This window comes from Lolium rigidum, chromosome 2 (assembly GCF_022539505.1).
Source record: "Lolium rigidum isolate FL_2022 chromosome 2, APGP_CSIRO_Lrig_0.1, whole genome shotgun sequence".
Lineage (NCBI taxonomy): Eukaryota > Viridiplantae > Streptophyta > Magnoliopsida > Poales > Poaceae > Lolium > Lolium rigidum.
In genome coordinates, this window is record NC_061509.1 from 12943263 (window position 1) to 12955693 (window position 12431).

General features: G+C 49.0%; 1 long non-coding RNA gene across 3 annotated transcripts; it reads right to left on the reverse strand.

The window, feature by feature from the left end:
• Positions 1-6465: 6465 nt before the first annotated feature.
• Positions 6466-12019, reverse strand: LOC124691308. 3 transcript variants are annotated; one of them, XR_006998903.1, is made up of 6 exons: positions 11601-12019; positions 11048-11523; positions 10873-10972; positions 10071-10769; positions 8807-8882; positions 6466-6775 (listed from the first exon to the last, which is right to left on the reverse strand). It is a non-coding gene; the product is annotated as an uncharacterized LOC124691308 (long non-coding RNA). The 3 variants fall into 3 exon arrangements; XR_006998902.1 differs by having other exon boundaries at positions 10873-11513; XR_006998901.1 differs by having other exon boundaries at positions 10873-11523.
• Positions 12020-12431: the final 412 nt, after the last annotated feature.

Sequence of the window (12431 nt, forward strand, 5' to 3'; positions counted from 1 at the left end):
ATGGTCAGTACTTGCCCGAGCCGCTTCTTCCTTGGCTTTAGCCGTCTCCTCTTCTATCTTCCTTCTGGCTGCGAGCAGTTCAGCTTGGGCGCGTTCACGGGCTTGGAGCAGAGCCACTGCTTGTGCAGGGGATCCGTCCGCAGATTTGAACAGAATACAACTGTCTCTGGCCACCTTAACGAGATGCTCTACCGAAGAAGCTTGGAAGGCAACAAAGGAAGAGGAGGGAAAAGAGTTACCTGGTGCAGGAGTGGCAGAGGACGGGGTAGCAGCAACTTCGTTGTCAGCCAGGGAGGCGGAAGCTTCAGTGGAGACCTTGGTCATGGAATTCTTCTCCGCAGTGGCCCGCATGGCGCGCTCCAGCACTGGGCCCTCAGTGGCCCCTTTAGCTCTCGCGCTTTTGCGAAGGGCTTCCGCAGGCGGGGCTCTAGAGCGTGGTGCACGGGCCACCGCGGCCCCCAGAGCAGGGATGGGAGCATCCAGCAACAGGAGTTGGCTCGAGGAAGTCGAGCCACCCAACGAGATCGCAGGAGCTTGGTGCAGGACCAGAGGCGGGGTAGACACAAGCGGCTCCTTCGAGGGCTCCGATTCCGCCGCTTCCAGCATCAGCTTTCTAGACGGGCGATCATGGTTGCTCTTGCTCCTGCGTTCACTGTTTCTCCGGTATTCCTGGTCAGAGGAAGCAGAGGGAGGAGAGTTCCAACCCACCTCCTCCCTATCCGCATCAGACAGTCTCAGGGCCTTGCCAGGCGTCGGAGAAACCCTTTCCTCCGACGGCGGGTCCGCAGGAAGATCTAGCTGCAGAGGCGAGTCACCAACCGAAGCTTCAGGAGACTTGGGCTTGGAATGGGCAGGGAGCGAAGCCTTGATTATTTGCGCCACCAGGGGGAAAATGTTTCCAGAGGGAGTCAGATTAGATCCGTACTGGCTGCGGGCAGAGTCCGGGATAGTGAGGATTGGGTCCACGACACAAGCAGGAGGGGAGATCGACGAGAGCAGCGCTGCCTCCAAAGGAACAGATTTACGTGGTCCGCCCCCACCTGCCCCAGGAGCAGAGGCGGAAGAGCGCTTGTCCTTCTGGTGCTTGCCCCGCCTCCCGTCCCAGCGGTCTTCGTCAGTTTCTTCGCAGTCGTCGTCTCTGTCCCCGATGTCGTCGCCAGGAGGGAAGCGTGGCGGAGCCCGAGGGGGAGAGTCTTCAGCATTGGCGTTCTCGCGGAGGATCTTGATGCGGTATCCTTGTAAGTTGACGAAGAGGGTAATGAACTCTGGAAGCACATCTCCCTTGCGGCAACCAAATGACATTCTGACCGGCGCCTCCAGATGGTCCAGGGAGGCCTCGTCCACCGAAATAGGTCGAGCCACCTCCCGAGTGGACAGCAGCAGACGTTCCGCCATACGGAGGGGAGGCGGCACCCCCAGCAGCTTGACCCAGACCTCTTCCAGAGTCTCAGACGCAAGCGGGTCACCCAGCGGAACGGTGACCAACGCCTTGATTTTGCTCGTCGGCAGGGTAAGACCGCCCCCGCGGATCGCAATACGAAGACTTTCTTTGGATGGGAAGACAACCGCAAAGTCCGAGACTGAAAGCTGTCGCACTTGCCAGTTCCAGTTCTCATCAACCAGGTCTTTGAACTCCTCTTCGACTTCTTCTTCTGAAAGGCGCCCCTTGTCCAGGATGACGGTGGCCGAGTTGGAGGCCGGGCGCTGTAGCTCTTCATCAGGAACATCAATGCAGAGGAACCCCTGGCGTCCTCCACCGTAACCTGCCCAGTATGGGGCCAGAACCTTTGCACTCTACAGTAACTCCGGTATAATAACCGCTCGCTCCGTCATGTTTGGGGGCTGTACGGAAGGGTGGACACGGTGCCAAAGCATATGGCAGAGTTGAGATCTGAGCTTTGCATGGTCTGAGGGTAAGAGCATCCCCACTCGTTTGGGCTCCCCACGCCCAAATCCGGACGAAACTACCTCCGGATTGGACGAAATTAAGGCGTGGGGAGTACCGTATTTCCAGTCGTCCACCCGGAGTTCGGCGGATAGAGTTTAAATTCAAACAAACCGCCGTCCCGCGCTACAAGTACGGCCGGATGATCGGCAAAAGGAGCAAAAGGATCAGCCACGGATCGGCGATCGGAGGGAAATTACACGGAAACGAGGCTCGTCGGCAGTCCCGGCCGGCACGGCTTCGTCCGACGGACCAGTTTCCTCACACGTCGCGGCCGAAGAGGCTGCGGCGGCGGATGATGAACCAGCGGCAGTGGACGTCGAAGCAGCCGCAGTCGACGAGGTAGATGGTGAGGCAGACGAGGCAGGAGCCGGCGGAGACGACGAAGGACTGGCCGGAGTGGCTCGGAGGATGTCGTTGCGGTGGCCCCGGTACCAATTCCTCGTCTCCTCGTCCATCGGTTCCATGTCGCCGCCGCCCATGAGGAACGCCAAGTCCGTGTTCCTCTTCTTCGCCGCCGCCGTCGTCTTCGGCAGGGCGATCCGGACGCCTTGGTTGGCGAGCATCTCCCGCCACCTGCCGTCGAACTTGTCGTTCCTCCCGTCGGCGTGCGTCCTCAAGTCGGCCCAGCACTTGTCGATCGACGCCTGCATCCTGTCGGCGGGATTGCCCGTCTTTTTGAGCTCTTTGAGCTTCTTCTGGCCGAGTTCAGGGCGCCCTTCCGCCGCGCTTGCCGCCGGAGCGTCGGGGTTGTACTGCTCGGTCTTGCTCTTCGAGAGGGTCGTGCGGACTTCCTTCCACTTCTCGCAGTTCTCGAGGCGGGCGTAGACGTTGAGGAACTTAAACTGCAGGCCGGTGTCGTCCGTGTACATGTCCAAAGCTCGGCGCAGCTGGGGAAAAAAGAACACGGCGATACGGGTCAGCTAACGACGATGTACCTCGGTGATGCAGGGTCGACGGAGCATACCTTTTGCTCCAAGTCGTGGCCGCTGATCGGCCGTTTCTCGCACTCCTCCTGTATGCCGTGCCATTTGCTGCACGCCGTCTGCATGAGCCCCCAATGGGTGGCCATTGCCTTGTCTCCCCGGAACACGTTCATGTTCGTCTTGTTGAAGTAGGGATCGACGAGTTTGCGCTCCTCGTACGCCGCTTCACTCGAAGCCAATATGTGTCGAACGGCCGATTGGCCCCGATTATGCCGTTCGTGGACACGGTCATCCAAGCTTCGGCGAGGCACTCCTCTTCCTTCGGCGTCCATTTGATACGCGGTTCGGCAGGCGGCGAGTCCTTCTTCCTCTTCTTCTTCCCCTTCGACGAGGTTGGCGGCGGATTGAGTTGGCTCTTCTTCTTCCTCGCCTTCTTCTTCGACGGCTTGGCTTCGTCGGCAACATCCTCCCGATGCTCGTTGCGCGCCGCCACGGCTGCCGTCGCCCTCGTCTCCTCTTGCGTGAAGAACCCCGGGCACGCAGCGGCGGCGGTCATGAAGAACCCCGGGCTCGCAGCGGCGGCGGTGGTGCCGGAGGTGATCATCTCGTGGATCTCCTCTTCGTTCGGCGCCGCCATCGCACCGAACGTGAGCGGCCCTCGTCGCAGGGCCGGCGAGGTGCCCTCGAACAGGCCGCCGCCGCCGACGTCAACCTCGGGCGGCGACGGTGTGGGCTTGGACGGTTGGACGTAGGCGCCCTCTTGGAACACGGCAGTCGGCGACGGCGAGTAGAGCGAAGACGAGAAGGAAGACGGGGAACTTGTTTGCGTCGGCCATTGGCCGGGGAACATACCGCCGCTATAGGCCATGCTGATCAGCCTCGCTTGTTCCTCCTGGGCCGCCTCCGCCGACCTCTTGGCGGCGGCTCTTTTCACCCTCTCCGCCCTGGCGCTTGTTTCCACGTCGCGCCGTTGCTCGTCCGCCGCCCACTCGGCGTTCGACATGCCCGGCGGCTTCGTCTTCTTCGCCCGCATCTTCCTCGCCGGCGCCTTCGGCGGCATTGTGGTGGACGAGAAGACGAGGAGGAGAGTGGTGGTGGACGAGAAGACGCCGCCAGGAACTGGAGCTGGAAGACGAGGAGATTGGGGGATTTCGGCGGGAGAGAATGGGGATATGCAAGCAAATTGGAGGGAATGGGGATATGCAAGCAAATTGGAGGGAAAATCGACGGGATTTGGTTTTCCAGTCGCCGACTACACGGGTCCACACGCCGTTTCGCGCCAAAATCTTTCGTCCGGAGTCCCCGAGCGCGCCCCGGGGGGCCGGGGGTGGCGTGGGCTCGCCGGATGGATTAAGGGCCAAATCCGGACGAAAACGAGGAACCGGGGGCGCGACTGGGCCGAATTTCGCCGTCCGGATGGAAAAAACGTCGCTCGGGGGCCTCGTCGGGGGGACGAGTGGAGATGCTCTAACAAGGTTGGGTGAAAATGAACCGTGGATCTTAACTTTCAAATGTGTGCCACCTGAAACTATGTTATGTTGTCTACTTCATCATCTCCGTAGAAAGTTAGCCGAATTATATACTCCCTTCAATTCATGTTACTTGTCGTTGATATGAATATATCTATGGCTAAAATGTATCTATATACATCGGAGTATTGAAATAGGCGAAATGTTTGGCATCAAGACCGATGAAATCAGCTTACAAAATTGAAAGAGAAAACATGAGGAATTTTAGCAAATTGGCCTCGAGGCGATCATTTTCACCATCATCTTTTTTCTGAAATAGGGGCCTAACCCGGCCTCTGCATCAAGTGACCCATGATTTGTAATACATCTATTTTTATTGTAGAGCTTTGTGATTCAGAGTATTACAATCATGGGTCACAAAGGGTTGAAACAAGGATCAGTCATATGAGAACCAACCTGAGGTTGGGTGGTTAGGAGGGTGGTTGTACCCCCAGCCCACCAGAGTTCAAACCCCAGGTTTGACATCTGTGTGTCTCATAACGGCGGAATATTCATTCAGTGGGAGGCGACGTTCCCGTCGACGAGCGAGGCGCTCTGTGGTGACTTCGTCAATTTCAAGATCCAATCCGCCAGCTCAGTCTTTCGGAGGTGCTCATAGGGGTAGGGTGTGCGTGTGTGCGTTCATAGGGGTGAGTGTATGCGCGTGTATATGGGCGTCTACGTTTGTACTGTGTTTCTCAAAAAAAAAAAAAACAGCATAAAGTGACCAGTGGCAGAGCCAGGACATCAACTATGTGTAGTTAGCTGAAAATTGTGTAGTCAAATACATGTATTTGTATGAATTGTGGATTTTTAATTATTTCTTGCATGCTTTTTAGCTTGTCTTGTTAAGAAACTGTGTGGTCAACTGACTACACAACTTAGGCTTGGATCTGCCATTGAAAGTGACTATCCATTCTGAAATCTACTAAACCGCTGCTAGCTAGCCTAGGTGTAGAAAATCCTGAGCGACCGCCAGCATTCGGTTGCATCCAGTAACCGTATACTTCCACTGAGCTACATGAGAATGTCAGACAATAGTTGAATCCAATGAGCAAACCAAGCAACTACAAAAAAGTTGTGCCCTTTTTCTTGTTAAAAATAATATCATTTCTACAATTCCAAATAGATCAGCATAAAGCCGACATTCCACATATGCGTGCAATGTATTTCATATCATCTACCCCATTTAACCAATTTTCAAACATGTTTGTGATGTTGGTTAGCGGTGGTATATTAGAAATAAAATATTATGTTGTGATCCAAATTCATAAGAACACTAACTTTTGATCGCTTTATTGATAAGAGACAGTCTGTAAACACTCTCTATATAGTTATATTTCAGTGCCACAAGCATAAGAGTGGACAATCTTGGTTATTGATGGAGTATTCACTTATCGCTGGAATATCTTGAGAGAGTAGGCAAAGCATTATATCTGGTTTTCATTCTTGTTCGGATTCTCTCATTTTCGCATTTCACCCTTGATTCATCTCACTAGAATATTTTAGGAATTCTAATCCGAGAAATGAATGATTAAGCCAACATGGCGGTTAATAGTACAAAAAAAAGTTTCCAAAGATACCGCTTATGAAAAAGTGTACATGCATAAATAAGTGGGCAATTTCTGAGATAAGTGCTACCGGAAGAAGGAGAGTTGTATACAGAGATATCTCATGTATTGTCTTTATGAACAATATTTATGTATTGCCTCTTCTTCCTGTTGTAGAAGAATACTCATGTATTGCAAACGCCTGGTGTCCATGTTTTTTTTCCTCTTCTTGTTGGAGAGATTTTTCCATGTTATAATCTTATATTTTCTGTGTAGTTTGATTTGTTCATTCTTAAATCTGCTCGCGCGTTTATAATACTAGCATGGATGGGCGCGGCGGCACGCCGCGCCGACCGTGTAATACAATAGTTGTAATAATTTTAAGATCAAACTTGAATTGATAGAAGTAATGAATACTTTCTTGTTTAAACAATGGGCTTTAACATGGTTGGTAACGAAATCTGATACAACATACACTCAAATTATGTGCATCAAAAGGTAGATCATCAGGGTCAAGCAAATAAGCGGGCATCAGAGAGACAGAAATTTAGTCTAGTAATAATTTAGTCTAGTAATAATACTTGGTACTGTATATTGATCATCATTCTACAATGGATGATCAATTGGTAATCTCAGAGAGTAAGAGAGAAGAACTATTATTATTATATATAAGCGATAGCATGGATAGCTATACCGATGAACAAAAGGTTATTTCACGTTGATCTCTAAGTACAGTGGTCCTAGATCTTCTCGCATCCATTGTACCTGAAGATGGTCACTTTGAGCGTTGAACCAGCAATATAGTCAAAGAACAATGTATCGTCTTCTACAATGCCAATGAAAGCTCTGCAAATTTGATTCTACATCAGCATGTGCAGCTATGCTGCTGGCAGGTACTTTATATCTGGTCAAAATCTTAACTGAAATAATTAGCGTAAGTAAGAAATATAGAAGGTATGATTATACCTTCTAGTGTGCAATCTTATGTATCTTTTTATGTATCTTTGGTGGACCTCTGGCTATATATAACAGAATACTACCTAGCAACACGCTGATCCTTCACTGACATCGCTTGGACACCAGGGGTACCGAGGCGGTGGCGAGCTAGAGCGACTCTAGGCCATCCGCAGCTCTGGCGCCCATTCATGTCCAGTTCAGGACAAAGGACTCGACTTACGACACTATCACCGCGGATGACAAAACCGTGCCCGTTGACCGCCTCCGCGAAGACGCCGTCGCTTTCATTATCGACAACGACGTCCACGTGGACGACTGCACCCACAAAACCCAGGGTTCAGTTTGGTTTCAAAACCAAAACTATACATGCAAGCATTTCACTACACAGGAGCACCACATCAGTTCTAAATTTCAGAGCATGCTTATTATATTTCAGAGATTAGTATGCAAATAAATTAGTTAATTAGCATGTAATAAGCTCACATCGTACACCCCCACTACTATAGCTGAAACTGAAGCTACAACTTCCTACTGGCTATTCTCAAAATAGTATGTTCTACTTCATTTCTGAACTCTTCATCCTTCAACACACATGCAAGGAAAATGTTAATGTAGAGAACAATGGTAGCTAAATGGGCTCTTAACTTCATCCATATAGCATAGATCTAAGGTTCTTTTCTTTCCCCTTCTAATTTTATATTTCCCTTTTCTGAATTAAAATCATGACACGGGAAAAAAGCAAGAGTCGATTTTAGTCAGAGAATCAATTATTTGTGCCCTTTGACATAAATTTACCTAGGTTGCTTGAGGATGACCAAATTTAGTTGGGGATAATGATCTACTAATTTATCCTTCTTTCTTGCCTACCCTGGTTCTACCTTTGTTCTGCTTCCCCTCCTCTATTCTAGAGGCTGTCCATGGGAGCTATTTCATGTCCCGGATGAAATTTAGCAGCCTGTCTTTCACCACAAATATGCAGAAACCTTCTCAAATTCCTAGAGAAGGAATAGCTAGGACTTAGGAATTGATTTATGTTATCATCATAGCAGGCACCTATTTCTGATGGAAAAAATACAAAGACATATTGCCCTTAATTCATTGCTATAGATATCTACATGATGTCGTACCAACAACCTAGGATGTGCACTAAATTCACCTTCTGCATTTAGAGCAACAAAATAATCTTATTCCTCGCCAAAGAAATAGCCCAGATCTAATTGCAAAAGGAGACTCATCACTTGGCTATGGTAAGCCAGACTATTCTTCTTATGGCATCAGGAAACCATCTATGTTTAAACACATGGTGACCAATTGAGGGGATCAATATCTGTGAAAGGAAGATAAATCCCGAAAGAGATGGTAATGTCTATACTTCAATCCCATTGTGAACGCAGGTCATCAAGCAAAATGCAATCAAAAGCAAAGGTCTGGGCAGTAGGCGTTGAACTAAGATGAGGCACATCTTATGATAAAAATGTTACAGGTGCCTAAATATGAAATAGCAATCACTATTTGTACTTTTTCCAACACTCTATGTATACGTATTTTATAACAATTACAGGTGCTTTTGTATAGATAGGAGTGAAATTTATTTAACGGATCATACAATTTTTAGAAATCATTTATTGCTAGAAATATTCAGGCTAACAGAAAATGCAACATATTATGTTCAGTTCGTCTAGCAAATAGAGAGCTTGAATATCATATTTATTTGTTCTATCTATAAATTGATTCCTTGTAACAATAGGCTCAAGAACTGAATTACAAATTAGTTCAGTTATTTGCAAGAATTAGAAAAGGTAAATATGCCTGTTATTTCTGATGTTCGTTTTTACAAAAATACCTCGCAGCAGTGTTACATGAAAATTATGCAGTAGGTCAATTAGTTTTATCCAATGAGCAGAAAATAAAAGAAATTACCAATTGGTTTATGAGGAAGTACATGTGTACTATAAACTCCAGATTCCTTGGTATAGAGCCTTCCAAGGTTTATCCCCTGTAATAGTGGCATGAGTAAACAATAGTTATTCCTAAGAAGGAAAATTGAAGCGAAGACGCTTTATGTAACGCTTTGTGTAACCTCTACCAGGCGATCTACCATGGAGAAGAACATAATTCGTATACAATTCCTCCAGTCTCTCTATCTCTGTTTCTCAGATTCGACCACGCGCAAGTTTGCTACGTTATGTCTATTTTGACACTATTCAAGGTTGTTTGCATTGCTGGTGCCGTTTAACAAACAGAAACCCGTGGAGATGAAGAAAAGCATAATAGTTACCCCTGATTGATCTTGGTCACCCATTTCAATTATTCTAATAAGTTGGTGGTCAAAGAACATGAGCTAATGGAGGGGAAAATGGTTCGGCTTTCTTCTCCTCTGCTCAACCACCTAAAAATGACTAAAATGGCACTCTGTGCCACAGTAGCTTGGGGATATAAGTGATTTATCTGCTTCTCTGTTCTATATAGTCTCCATCCAAAGGTAAAGATCACATTATGTATAGTACTGGTAAGTGTATGTACATACAGCTCTATGGATGAAGGGTCTAGGAGAACATTTGACATAGCTAACTTGCAAGGTAGTTGTGAGTAAGTAAACTCTGTCAGCAAACTTGTCTCATAAGAACTACAAAGTAATAAAGATGCATGTGATCGGCATCCACAAGGTTGATTACGGCATTGTTCATAAAATCCAACATCTGAGAAGATCTAATTTGATAGCAATGCATAACTATCACCATAAGCTACAAGAGAAACATATATATCAGGATGCACTAATAGCAAATCAAAGTTACCCCTGAAAAATCATTCTAAAGCTAGGAGACCATTTTCATTCGGTCTAGGTGAAAAAGCGCATATGAATACATTCATGTTAGTTGTGGTCATTCGTAAATCATAAACGACACATGATCCGTTCAGTGATCCTATTCTTCAATCTTCCTCTTTAGTCACACAAAGCAAACATTCCACTGATCTGGATATGAAGTTGTAAGCATTTTGTGAAGAAGAAGACAAAAAAATCTACCATCAAACCCCACTGAAAGTCAGCTTATATGCACGGATACATATTTGATACAGACCGATGGGAATGCAAGAAAATGAAATACAAACTATCAGCAACCACTCAAAATACTGTATACGCAAATATAAACTGAACAATGTCTGAGAGAGGGGACTTATTCACCTCGGCTTGAGAACTACTCGACCAACTGTATCAGCCCCTCTCTGCAAACATTACAGATAACGACCCGGAGGCGTTGCAGCACGGGGCGACCTGGCATATCATCGGAAGCCACGCAGACCTGCGTGTCAGAGACCAAGCATCAGTGAACTCTAGAAACGGAGAGAGGAGCACGGGGCAAAGAAGGGGCTGGCGTGGGAAAAGGAGGGAGTATGAATTAGTATTATAATCCTAGTTATTCAGAGCTAGGTTAATTATACACATATGTAACCTCCCTGTAATCTGTGCGATTGGAAAATAATAGAAAGAAGTAAGGACATGACATGTGCCTCTAGCAATCCAGATTGATTCGCATGTGTTGCTAGTAGATCAATTAATCAATCATCATGTTAGTTAGCTTGCGTCCAGGTTCAGCGAGAAAGCAAGTCGCTGGAAGCTTGTACTCTGTGTGTTGCTCTCAGCCAAAAGTATCGGCCAGATCAAGACGTACGGCACTTTGGCAAAGATTGCAGCAGCAGTTAGGATCTATGCCAACAAACACGGCCGAAAAGCTAAACCACAGCAGCGAAAGAGCAATCAGCAAACTAAAAATTAACCAAGTGATTGAATCGGAAATCACAACTCATTGAAGCATAAAAACGTCCGCAGAACCACGGACGAATCAAACAAAGCCAGCGGCCACCAACAACTCTGCACCACACCCTGCGAACAAAAGAGCACACAACAAAAAAGAAAGCACAATCAAGTGGAGCAAGGAGGAACAAATGAATGATCAACTGAAAGTAAAAAAAAAACAAAAGCTAACCTTCAGTTCCCATCACAGCAACAACTCCGAGCAGCGGCAGCGCTGGCGGACGGCAAATCCGCCCGACCCAGCCGGCAGATCCTAGAGCAACATCCAGCCTCTGGCGAAAACGGGAGCAGAGCAGCAGTCAAAATCCCCAATCAATTCCCATCAGCGTCGCTCAACCATTGCGTACATGTACTCGTCCACCGTAGCGCTTGACCATGGCATCCACGGGCATTGTTGCTCGACACTGCAGCGCTGGACCACGCTGTGAAACGACCTCTTTTTATCCTCCCCAACTCCTCTCTCGGGCGCTAGATTTGAGCGATTGAATGCCTCCAGGTGGCCGTCTAGTCGGGAGCCCACCGATCTTCGTGCCGAGGGACTTCGCCTCGCGCCCTGCCGGCACCCGGCGCGTGTGCACGCCGTCGCCGCCGCTGGGGTCGGCTGCGTATACGCGCACACGCTGGAGGACTGGTGCAGGGTGAGGCCGCGGCCGCATCATCGACTGCCAGGGTGTTCGCGCCTCGGCGGCGGAATCAGTAGAGGTCCGGGGGCGCATCCCTTCACGCCGTCCCCTTCCTCAAAGCTGGCGCGCCGTCCCCGCCGGTCTCCGGATTACCGGGTAGTCCCAAGGCTCCTCACTACCGCCGATGCGCCTGCGTAGGACTGCTATATTGCTAAGCGATGCAGCTGTGTCGGGCAACCTTGAACCGAATAACTAATTGATGAGAATGACGACTAACCTTAGATCGGCCGGCAGTCGAGCGTGACGGGCAGCGGTCGGTGGGGAGGAAGAGAGGAGAAAAGGAGCCGCTGTGGCGGCTCTCCCCCGACGGTGAAATTCATAGGCAGCGGCCGGCGCCGCTCCATCTGGGAGCTCACGGCCGCACCAGCCATGTTGATCCCCTTCGTCGCCCACGGCGGTCACGGCCACCCAGAGAACTTCAGGCCCCCATCCCCATATTGCCAAGGATCGGGAGCTTGACGCCGTGTATGACCCGGGCCGGAGTTCCCCGCGGTGAGCCGTGAAGACTAAAGGAAGGGAGCCCAGGCCAAGGAATCCAAGGTGGCGATGGGGCTTGGAGGTGGGGTAATAGCGGCGGAGCCTGAGACGCGGCAAGAACTTTAGCAATGGGAGGAGCGGTGGGATTTTGTTCGGCTCTGCTCAGTCAAAGCGGCATGAAGATGAGGCAGCTGGACGCCTAGACCCAATGGACCAGAAAACGAAAAATGCTAGATCCACCCACACCAAAAGAATCCCACTTCAGAACAACGGAAAAGAACAATGAAAATTGCAACACAACACCGAAAGTGCACACGAAAAAAGCCCTACGGAAATCAACAACAAAGTAACCTACGTACGTTAATCTAGAAAAAAAAAATCAAAAAACTGAGAAAAATCGAGACTGTTAAGGTTTAATATAGTAATATGAATCACGCACCAAATTATGCGTGCAATTAGATGACTGAGAAATAAGCGCTCTGGCTGACCTAGCTAGCTAGTCACAGAGCTGCCGATTTCTCTTTCTCCTTTGCAGCTCAGCCTGCAATCCATGCTGCTGCCCTCTGGTTTT